General features: G+C 39.1%; 1 protein-coding gene and 1 long non-coding RNA gene across 12 annotated transcripts in view; both read left to right on the top strand.

The window, feature by feature from the left end:
* The window catches only part of PDLIM5 (PDZ and LIM domain 5), a 222,817-nt gene that overhangs the window by 149,960 nt on the left and 60,636 nt on the right, over positions 1-12,221 (top strand). The gene's annotated exons all lie outside the window — the stretch shown is intronic.
* Positions 1,970-10,337, top strand: LOC149125101 (uncharacterized). Its single transcript, XR_016212057.1, has 3 exons — positions 1,970-6,281; positions 8,269-8,409; positions 10,206-10,337. It is a non-coding gene; the product is annotated as an uncharacterized LOC149125101 (long non-coding RNA).

Genomic DNA, 12,221 nt, shown 5'->3' with positions numbered 1-12,221 from the left:
AGGCTGGGAGGCATTTCAATTTTTTACTGGAGACTTATGACTTTTTATGCTGTAAAAGAAAGTTTCTGCCTTTTTTTTTCAAACGTTTCAAAAGTTTGTGTTTGTTGAGAATGTATGTCTATAGAGCTTGCATATATTTCCATCAACATTTGGGTGAGTGAAATTACCATTTCGAAGTTTTATTCCTTGATAGAGAGCTTTAACATCCTACAGCCTGAATTTTGTTCACTCCACTGAAGTTTTTTGTATCGCAGTTACCAATATAGTGGCTCCACTATAAACTAAATGTGGGGAGCAGGGCCCGTCTCCCATAACATGGCAGGGCCCATCGCCCGGAAGACAAATAAGTACTAAGACTGTGGACAAATAAATACTGAGGACAAATACTGAAATTACTAATTCTATGCATCTGATCTCCCACCATATGACGCTGAGAGGGAGTAAACAACTTCCACACAGCTGCCTCACCAATTCGACTAACAAGCTGCAGGAGCTGATCCTGCCCCTGAATGGAGGAGAGCAGCGTGCTCAGCGCGTGGGGATAGAACGCCAGCAGAGTTGGGATTGGTGGAAGAGGACTATAAAGGAGGAGAGAGACAACATGCAGGAGGAACATCTGAGGAACCCCTGAGAGAGCCGGCCAGCGGTGTGCCGCTCCTCCATGGAAGCGGGGGAAGCGGCGGGGATGCTGCCCCTCCGCGGAGGCCAGCGGGGGGGGCGGGGGGAGCGGCAGCAAACCCGGGAAGGGCCGGGGAAAGAGAACAGTGCAGGGTCCGGTGTCCTTCCTCCGCGAGTGGGATAGCGACACTAAATTAATAACTTTAGCAAATTGCTGAAGAAATGTCACTGTCTTCAAGAGGTTTTCAAAACATTTGTGGAACCTGTGTATTATGAAAAAAACAGTGTACATGGATTTAAAAATAAAACTTATTTTTAGTTAAATTTTCCCACAAACTTTTTGAAGTACCCCTAAACATAAGATTATTAGTACTAAATATGATGATACCATGCACATACTAAATGATGGGAAAACATTTTATTATTAAAAATAAATTCAATTAGCCGGCGCCACGGCTCACTAGGCTAATCCTCCGCCTTGCGGCGCCAGCACACCAGGTTCTAGTCCCGGCCGGGGCACCAGATTCTGTCCCGGTTGCCCCTCTTCCAGGCCAGCTCTCTGCTGTGGCCGGGGAGTGTAGTGGAGGATGGCCCAAGTGCTTGGGCCCTGCACCCCGTGGGAGACCAGGAGAAGCACCTGGGCTCCTGGCTTCGGATCAGCGCGGTGCGCTGGCCGCAGCGCACTGGCCGCGGTGGCCATTGGAGGGTGAACCAACGGCAAAAGGAAGACCTTTCTCTCTGTCTCTCTCTCTCACTGTCCACTCTGCCTGTCAAAAAACAAAAAAACCAAAAACCAAAAAAAATCAATTGAATATTAATCTTAATGAAAGTAATATTGTCATTACTGGTGACTAAAAACCTGAATTATGGAAGAGCTTAGTTTTTGTTTAAGACATTTAAAAAGGTAGCCTAATATGCTTGGAATTTAGTGACTACAGCGATTATTAGTGTGGAAAGAAGCTTGAGAGGTAGATCCTAACAGGCCATTCAGGGTTTTACAGAGCATCTGGATTCTGGATATTATTCTAACTGCAGTGGGAATCCATTGCAAAGTTTCAATAAAAGAATTATGTGATAAAACATATTTTTGTTCTCTCAAGGCACTCTGGCTGTACTAGACCAGGCCAAGTAATACAGGGCTGGAAAGGACAGGATTGGGCAAGAGAGCAGTTAGATGATTCTTAAACTACTGATATAAGTTAGTGCCTTATAGTAGTGTAGATGAGAAAGAGCGGCAATTAATGGGGAAGGTAGATGGACTCATGTTCTAATTTGGGGGTCACATTATTGGTACTTGATAATGAATGGTTTGAGGTGGTGAGGGTGGCAGGTATTGGAGAGAGGTAAAGGGTTTTTTTTTTGTTTATCAGGTTTCTGGAAATTGTAATTTCATTAATTGGAAGAACATAATTGGGGAACATTTATTTTGGGAAAGATTAATTCACTTACATTATCAGACATTTATAAAAGTGATTAAAGTAGGCAGTTCAAAATGTGGGTTGCTGCTCATAGGAGAGAGAGAGGCTAGTTCTAAATCTAGGACATTGTATATCGATGGTATTTAAAGCAATAAGTGGGTAAGGTCACTGTTCCAAAGACAGCAGAATTCACGGAAATAATGTCTGAGACAGAAAACTGAAGGGAAATAGCCTGATAGCACTTAGACAGCATATATGGTGAGGCACAGAGAACAGGAGAAAGAGTGGCCAGCTGGGTCAGACGCTGAGACTCTTAAGTGACGAGTACACATGCTTACAGAAGTGTCTGAAGTAGCCAGATTCATAGAAATGGTAGGATGGTGGCTACCGGGGAAGCAGGAGAGGAGGAAAGGGGAGTTACTGTTTAATGAATACAGCAGTTCACATTCACAAGATGAAGAATTTCTGGAGACCTCTTTCATAATAATGTGAATGTACTTTACTGATATACTTCAAATGGTATATTTTTACATGTTTTTAAACAATGAGAAATGGAAATTGTCAATCAGATTTAGCTGCAAAGAGATCATTAGTGACTTGACAAGAATATTTTTAATACTGGAGCATAAGGCCCAGTTGACGTGGTTGCAGAGTGACAGACAGGTGAATGTACAATTGTTTTGGAGTTTTACTGTAGAGAGGAATAAGAAAACAGAAAGTAAAGGTAGTTTGTTGTTGCTTTTAAGAGAAACTGTGGAGCATTTCTAAGTGGAGACTCAGAACATCCAGTACAGGAGAGATGAGTTATTTAAGAGAGAAAAGGGGGAAGAGAAAGTGTTCAGCATAAGGATGTTGCTTGCTGGCAATTGTCAGGACTGGAGGCTAGAAAGAAAATTCTCCTCATTGGTCCTGCATGATGGGAAGTTAGGAAAATGGACAGACTCATGCCTGATTGGCCAGAACAGATTATGAGCACGACTCTATATTGACAGGCATAGAAACCATGCAGAGACTGTACAGGGAAAGACACAATGCAGGAATAACTCTGATTGTTTTTCCTGAGCAAAGTGGGCCAAAAGGCTGCGAGCCCAACTCTGCAGACGTATCTGGGAACGAGAAAGCTTTCATACCTCTCTCTGGTGAGAAATGAAAACTCGCTTAAGCAACAGACACAACAGAAAGTTTGGCTGCTGCAAACATGCTATTAATCAAAGCTTCTTCCGACCCTCAAAGGAATGAATATTAGAGAAAGTCAGATTGAGAATAGATACTGAGGTCTGTTCCATGTTAAACAAGGTCATTTAAGATTTTGTCATAAGTCTAGTATTTTTAGAGATTGGCCAAGTAACAAATAGGTAATCAATGTGCATATGTGTAGCTCATGGGAAACCTCCCAAGTGCATTTGTTTGGAAACTTAGAAATCTGGCTTTTAAAGTATTTCCTGAATTATATGAACTTTAGTCTCAAGTGGCACTCAGGTTTTCCAATCAACACAGTTCATGGAGGTGTTAGAAGACTCAACTTTTCCAACTCTATTTTCTTTTTTAAAAAATCCTTCCTCCTTATATTTTAACACATATATTTTCATAATCTTTTATAACTATTTTCCTTATTCCTAAAATATGAACTCTTTATAGTGTAAAGAACATTGTTATTAAGGTAGTTTTGGAATTCTAGTCAGTTCTTTAAGGTTTATCATGTGTCCCACTTTAGATAGGCAATGGTGTCTATTTAGCCAGAGTTGTGAGCTAGTCTCAAGAAGGCACAAATATGTTTTAGGAAATACACAACTATTGTGAAAGCAATAATTGTTATTCATGCATTTATTCAATAAATATGTTTATTATTTATGGTAAGCACATATTATACTTTATTTATATTAATAAATATAATGGCTCCTAACCTCAGGGAGCTTCTTACTTGCCAAAGCAGTCTGGGTTTAAAAAAATAGCGATACAAATTGTACAATTACAATGACAACCACAACAGATTTTATGAAGAAAAAGTGCAGGACACTATGAAAGCATGTGGAAGGGGCAACCAAAAGTGGTCTGGGGAACCAAGGAGGCCTCCCTGAGGAGGTAGCATTTAAACTGAAGCCAGAAGGATACTTTAGCATTAGCTAGTGAAGGTGTGGTAGAAAGGAGGTTTAGAAAATGAAAAGTCAGGCCGGTGCCATGGCTCACTAGGCTAATCCTCCGCCTGCAGCGCCAGCACCCCAGGTTCTAGTCCTGGTTAGGGCACCACTTCTGTCCTGGTTGCTCCTCTTCCAGTCCAGCTCTCTGCTGTGGCCCAGGGAGGCAGGGGAGGATGGCCCAGGTGCTTGGGCCCTGCACCCCATGGGAGACCAGGAGAAGTACCTGGCTCCTGCCTTCGGATCAGCGCAGTGGGCCTGCCGAGGCGGCTATTTGGGGGGTGAACCAAAGGAAGGAAGACCTTTCTCTCTGTCTCTGTCTCTAACTTTCTAACTCTGCCTGTCAAAAAAAAAAAAAAAAAAAAAAAAAAAAAAAAAAAAAAAGAGAGAGAGAGAGAGAGAGAAGTCATAGCCTCTGCAGAGCCTGTGAGGCGGGAAGAAGGGTGGTCTGGTTCCAAAAGAAGTGGAAGGCCAGATGGCCACGAGCAAACCAGAGGTGGAAGAAGAGCTCCCTGAGATAATGCTGAGCAGCAGGTAGCCCAAGTCCCAGTTCTGCTTAAAGCGGTAATACAAGGTCTGCTGCAGCTGACATGATCAGATTTGCACCTTGAAAAGCTCACTCTGATAGCTGATGGAGAAACTGTTCTCTAGCACAGGAGTCAGCCAATATTTTCTTTTGAGGTCCAGTTAGTATGTTAAGTTTTGTGGAGCATATAGTGTGTTGTAACTACTCAATCCCTCATATAGTAAAAGTAGCCATGACATATGCAAAGTAATGAGTCTGGAGATGTGCCAATCAAACTTTATTTATGGAGCTGAAATATGGATTTTCTATAGTTGTCATGTGAAATTATATAAAATGTACTTAAAATTCTGTTCAACCACTTAAAAATATGAAAACCACTCAGCTCATAGGCCAATGAAAGATAGGAGTTGGGGCAAATTTGACCTGCAGGCCATATATTGTTCACCTGTGTTATAGAATTTTTTTTTTATTTTTTAGAAATGTTTTCTGTCTGCCTCTTAAATGATATTTTGATTCTGTGAAATTTTTTCATACAGTTTCTAAATTTTTATTAAACATTTTGGTAAGATTATGACTAGTGCTAAATAAAAAAAGGGGATATAACCTCTGTTTTTGTATTTTTTCACCTTAATGTTACATTTCCAATTTGAAAATCAGTTTTACATGACTGATTCATTTTTGTAGTCCTTTAAAAATGAGAATGATGATTTTGTATTTTTCAGTTTTTCTTCCTGAAATGCTTTCTTCTTTTAAATCAGATTCTGAGTTTTTCATCTTTTCTTTACCTCATAATAATTCTTCTAAACTATAATTCTGAAATCCTAAAGAAAAAAAAAGTGTAGATATAGAAAAATAAAGTAAAAAAGTACTCACAGCACCACAGTTGCATACAACCAACCATCTGCTGTGTGATAGAATAAATTGCTTTGTCTACCTCAAGTTAAGCAAAATCCATATGGTTTCAGATCTACAGAAGCATCATTCTGATTTGAAGCGTTTGGTTGCTTTCATGCAGTGCACCATTTAGGCAACTGTACGCTGCCACAAGATGCTGGGAAATGTTTTGTAATGGAAATACTACAGACAGACCTAGTCTAAACTCCCTCTGATCCTTACTAGATACATGGTATAGGCAACTTGATTTCTTAGAGCCTAAGTTTTAAAGCATTCAAAATACATGATCAGTAAATGGGAATTCCCCAATTTTTTCCCTTTTAAGTATAATCTTTTGTCACATGGAAGTAGCCATGTTGAAGGATTTGGGGAAACAAAGAGTGGCCCATATTTTGAGGCAGTAAGAGTGTTAACTTTGGTTTTAACCTTTTACAGGTAGGAAGAAAAATAACAGATATTCCCAAAAGTGTACAAAAGTGTATGTTTAAAAGGTGTTATAAATGATAAATGTTTTCTGTATTTTTCATTAACATTTTCTTTGCCTTGTCTGTTTTACTTCTGAAAACTTAGGTCTGACAGTTCTCTGGAAGACCTACCTAGGAGTGGACCTCACCCACCAGCAGCTCCTCAGGTGTCACATATTGGTAGCCACATAGCCACACTTTCTAAAGTAGCAACTACTCATTCTAGGTAGAGATCTTCCTTGTTGGCATGTCTACATTTCAGTGCTAGTGGTGAACTTAAATACTAAAACTGTTTGCAGAAGAAGTGACCATTGATTATGGAACTGATATCATTAACATACAGATAAGAAAGCTTGGCACTGAGCCTTGGAACACCACTCTACACTGCTTTTATATTAAATATATATGTGGTTTTTAACTTCTAACGTAGAATCAGGAAATCTGTGTCTCTTATTTATTCACTTTGTTATCTTCAAAGTCGTCTGTCTGAGTTTGTCCTAAGTCTGCTTTTCTGAATTAGAAGCTTTTGCCTCTTGAAAAAGAGCGAAAGGTTATAATATATTACTGGGTACCCAGACATAGAGTAAAGATATTCAAGAAAATAATTGTGCTTATAAGATTCTGCTGATACTAAATACTTTCATATTATTATTAAATATGGCACAATATGATGAATGAAATCCATTACAGTTCCTTTTCTCATTACTGGAGAAAATAATTTAGTTAATTTTACGGCTGGTTATTTTTAATAGACAAAGTTCCTGGTTCTCATTATTTGCCATTACTTCCCTCAGATAGTAACTGTTGCCCAAAGATGCAGCATGATTCAGGAACTCAGAAACTGAGTCGCTTGGTAGCTTTATTCCTCCCTCTGACACTCAGCATTTCCCTGCCACTGTCTGCCACTGACAACATCTGTCTCTTCTCTTTCTACCCTTATTCTTTTCTAACCATTCACAACAATTGTTAAAACAGCCATGTAGTTCAATTTGATAGACTTGCAAGAAAAAATTACACATAAGGTTAAACATTCTGTGTGTGTGTGTGTGTATTTTAATGGCTTGCCGTTGTTTCTTTACTTTTCTTTCTGATGTTTTATAAAGTTATAGCCCATGGAACTAGGAAGTATGGCTTATCAAATTTTGACAGAGACTTATGCCAACACTCACAGGTTCAGACATTTGAGTTCTCATTAACCCGGGTTTAATTTATCACATAATTCTTTGTATTGGAGGTGGCCACTGTCACAAACTTCTAAAAAAGCAATCGTAATCTGGTGATGGTGGTGATGTTCATTAATTTATCTAACACCCACGAATGAAGAAGGGAAGACTACAAGTTTCACACTGTGCATTTTAGACTTTTTTATTTTCCTTATTAAGAGTAATTCTCAATGCCAATTTGATAATCAATCTGTGGGCCATTTAGTCCTAATGGCAGAATGCTTATTACTGTCCAAATGGCCTTTGCTAAAAGAACAAGGGGAAATCATTATTATTTTAAGTAGTAAAGGTTCTGAAGATGAAACTTTACCCCAGCTTTTAAAGGTCTTTACAGAGCTAAGTGAAAGTAGGAAAAAAGAACTCAACGGAAGGGGAGATGTTTTGGTCCCACTCATTATAACAGCTACTTGTTTTTGCAAAGATACCTGCCCTCCCTGAGTAGCTCAGCTCTCCATATTTTAGACGTGTTCACACTAATATGTACTGCTGCTTCTGAACAGGCAGTCAGTGTACCCTGAGAACACAAGTCTCATTAAAATGTCACACGGTCAGTGTATATCATCTCAAAAGTAAAAACCTCTTTATGTAGAGACTTTTTGGAAAAATGATCTTTTCATCCTTCTCTGCTTACAGAAATCCAAACTTCATGTTTAGATTCATTCTCTACTTAATGGTTGGCAAGTCAGTCTTCAAATGTATTATATGCTATTGATTTAAATAGGAATGGAGGGACAGTGAGCTTAAATACATTAAAAAGTGTATGTCGAAACTCAGTTTTACGCAGGATTATATATCAGATTTCAATGTTTGTGAGAAATCATAGCAATAGTAAATAAATGACCTGAACTTCTATTCTCCATCTGACATTTCACAGCTCTATAATGTGTAAATATTTGTATAAAATGGTTGCTGTCTTGTATATTTTATGCCACTTTTTCACACTTTCCTTTTTTGTTCCTCTTCTGTGTTTTTCTTTTCCTACTTACTCAGTTTAAGCAACTCCACAAGACACGTCCAAGGTTCTGTGGAAGGCTTTCGAAACGTTTCTCCCTTCTCTTCTGCTAGATATAGTGCTTCGGTTCTGAGCAGTGCAGTTGCCACTGTGTCTGCAGTCATTGCGGCCAAGACCAGGTAGAGCTACATGTGCAGCATCTGCGTGATGTGGTCCCTACACCCTTCACGGTCTTGCACGTTCCTCCAAGAAGACAATTGCCTGTGAGATCTCAGTTGTGTAGTGGATATTTTATCTCGGTTGTGGATAAAGCTCATAATGTTTGTTACCAATTTTTAAATTTCTTTTTTTTTTTTTTTTTTTTTTTTTGACAGGCAGAGTGGACAGTGAGAGAGAGAGACAGAGAGAAAGGTCTTCCTTTTGCCGTTGGTTCACCCTCCAATGGCCGCCGCGGCCGGCGCGCTGCGGCCGGCGCACCGCGCTGATCCGATGGCAGGAGCCAGGAGCCAGGTGCTTTTCCTGGTCTCCCATGGGGTGCAGGGCCCAAGCACCTGGGCCATCCTCCACTGCACTCCCTGGCCACAGCAGAGGGCTGGCCTGGAAGAGGGGCAACCGGGACAGAATCCAGCACCCCGACCGGGACTAGAACCCGGTGTGCCGGCGCCGCTAGGCAGAGGATTAGCCTAGTGAGCCCCGGCGCCGGCCCGATTTTTAAATTTCTAAAAATTTTTTAAGCTTTATTTTCAGCTACTTGAAAGAGTGACAGAGCGAGCGAGAGGCAGTGAGAGAGCGAGAAAGAGAGAGAGAGAGAGAGAGATCATACATCTGCTGGTTCATTCCTCAAAAGCCTACAACAGCCAGATCTGGGGCAGGCCAAAGCTTGGAACTCCACCTGGTTCTCCCATGTTAGTGACAGGGGCCTAAGCACTTGAACCATTTTACACTGCCTCCCAAGACACAGCAGCAAGAAGTTGGATCTGAAGTAGAGTAGCAAGGACTCAAACCATCACCCAGTATAAGATGCAGGCATCACAAATAGCAGTTATTCACTGCACCACAATGCCCACCCCAGTTTTTTTTTTTAAATCATATCTCTCTCTCTCTCTCTCTCTCTCTCTCTCTCTCTCTCTGTTGCTGCCATTTATGTCTGATATTTATCAGTTGTATGGATTATTATTGCACATAAAATGGACTTACGATGGGTATTTTATAATTTTTTAAAATGGGATTTATTTATATATTTATTTGAAAAACAGAGTTACAGGGCAGGGAGGGGAGAGATCTTCCATCCACTAGTTCACTCCCAGAATGGCCTCGACAACAGCTGGGGCCGGGCCAGGCTGAAAAAGCCAGGAGTCTGGAATTCCATCCAGGTCTCGCATCTGGGTGGCAAGCACTTGGACCATCTTCTGCTGCTAGCCCAGGCACATTAGCAGGGAGCTGTATTGGATGCAGCCGGGACTCAAGCCTGAGCCCCTGTGGGATACTGGTACCAGAGGCTGCAGCTTAACCTACTGCACCGCAACAGCTGCCCCAATTTTCAGCTTTTCTGTTTCAAGCAGAGTCAAGTATAAATAGATATTTGAATTTGTGTTGATTTTATCTTCTTTCCCACAACCAGGTGATTGAGAGCCTGGCTGCTCTCTGAATCACTCCTACTGCCAACAAATAAAATTGTAATTTTTGTTGTATATGATTCATATTATCTTTATGCATATAAATGCTTCCTAAAAGACTGCCTTGCCAGTTTTGCTGAAAATTAAATGTTTCATATTAATTAATAAAATTACCTCATAAACTTTGAGGTTTTTTTTTTTTCCACTTCCTTGTCTTTCAGTGATTTGAGTGTTTTCTTTCTCCTTCCCTGTACCCCCTCACTCTCAAGGGAAATGCTTCAAATCATACACCTGAAGAACTACCATCTGCTATTGGTAGTACAATTTTTGACCTAAAATTCTTTCTAAATGCTTGCCAGGCTGTCCAGTTGTGAAAAACACCACCCTCTCCTGGATGCACTTTGCATCAGCCCTATTCCCCAGCCATTAGCGTTTTCCTATCTCCAGCCTTCCAGGACATCAGCTGGCTCTATCCATGTTAAGAAAACAAGGTACAGTGCAAACACAACTGGCAAGTGGTGGATTGCTGTTAAGTTTATGGCCTTCTCCTAACACTTAACCACCAATTAGCAGGGCACATGAGAAAACCATAGAGTTGATTTTTGCCCAGTTTTGAATTAACTGTAATTTCAGTGCAATATGAATGCAGAAGCATGTTACTTTGTGTGATTATTAACCCACCTTTTCAACTTTCTGTGACATCTTTCATTATCATAGTTGATAAATATAATTAGGGAGTTATAACTATACAAATGCTTAAATTATAATAGGATATTCAATTACATGGATATTGCTATATTAGAACAGTCAAATGTTTAGTAAATATACCACATCTTTTGAAAACATGAAAAAGAATAATAAAATAATCCATTTTTATTGGGTACTAACCTGTAATTATTAACTATAAAACTTTTGCTTAGACATTCAACTTCATTTTCACTTTATGTGGGAAATACTAAAACCCTCATATTAATTTTTCTACTAAATATAAATACTAGGCAAAAAATTATTAGGCATAATATAAAAAATAAAAACATCACAGATGTTTACTATAAGTGTAATGTCAATGAAATAATACTTTTAATAGAACATAGAATCAATGGCAGAGTGTATAACTGTAACTATAATTAGTAAAGTCTAGCATACGTAGACTGTCCATGAAGCAACTGTTTATATCATACCCATTTTTTATGGAGAATTTCAGTATACCTAATTGTAATTATGGTCGTATTTTAAGGGAAGAGTTCAAATGGAGGAATAAAAATTGTAGTACATTTTGCTCTAAAAAATAATATCTGTAATTATATTTATATTTGAAGAATTGTGTTAAATGAGCACAGATCTTTCATCATCAGGGTTAAGTTGTATAGCAGTGGGTTACTGACTGAGTATTTGACTACAGTTGAACTGCCCTTTGAGAACTTAAGGGATTCAGTAGATCCTTTACCTGGGAAAGTGGTCATTTTCATATACCTAGAAGTCTCTGTGTGGTTATGGACTGTGGGCCCACTTCTAGAGCAAGTATTAGCCGTCATTACCATTGCTTTTTGTTAACAGCAGTAGGGGCACAGATAAAAAATACTTTTTTTGTATGCGAGGAAGTACCATGGTTCCCATCAAGATAGGCTGATGGGCATTGTGTAAAGCATGGGTAAGGGATTTCCTGAGAAGATTCTTGCTCACTTAGCAGGATACTGAAAAGAGCAGATGGCAGGGTCTCAGAAACACTTTACCTCTGAAATTTTGCTTTTGTATGATTTAAAATTATACATGTTGTTTAACACCAAACTAGTTTCTTTCCATTATAATATATTTCATTTCTTTCCATTATAATATATTTGAATTTTGGTGTAGAAAAATGTGAACTAAACATTTTTGCTTGGAAAAATTAAAATATTTTCTTATAAACAAGAATTATGGAAGGAAGATCTCTCATGATCCCTCTGTAAGTCCAGGTCTTGAGTTCTGAAGGAAGAATTCTAGAATATAAAATGTTCATAATTAATGCCCTAGTGCAATATTTCCTCCCACCATTTCAACAACTGCCTATTGATGTATGATTTTGGATAAGACTTTCATGAAAAACTGCTTAGCTTAAACATTGATAATTAAACCTGTGATGTACAGTTAGCTTTTTCTCTATTTAATCAGGCAATTAAAATAAAAGTTATTGTCAAGAGTGTTCTTCAAGCACGGTTTCCCCTTTGAAAACAGACTTAAAATTTCTGACCATTCCCAGTCTGTAACTGAACTTTGTTGTAATAGTTTAACAAATGTGGGAAAGGAATGTAAACTCAAGATAAATCAGATTGCTGACCCTGAAAGTTAACTTTCTTTCCTTTTTCTTTTTTCCTCATTACTTGGTTCTGAAAAGA

Source organism: Oryctolagus cuniculus, chromosome 8, assembly GCF_051225735.1.
Source record: "Oryctolagus cuniculus isolate XC-2025 breed Fujian yellow rabbit chromosome 8, ASM5122573v1, whole genome shotgun sequence".
NCBI lineage: Eukaryota > Metazoa > Chordata > Mammalia > Lagomorpha > Leporidae > Oryctolagus > Oryctolagus cuniculus.
The sequence above is the reverse complement of the archived record's forward strand: the minus strand, read 5'-3'. Positions and strand labels throughout refer to the sequence as shown.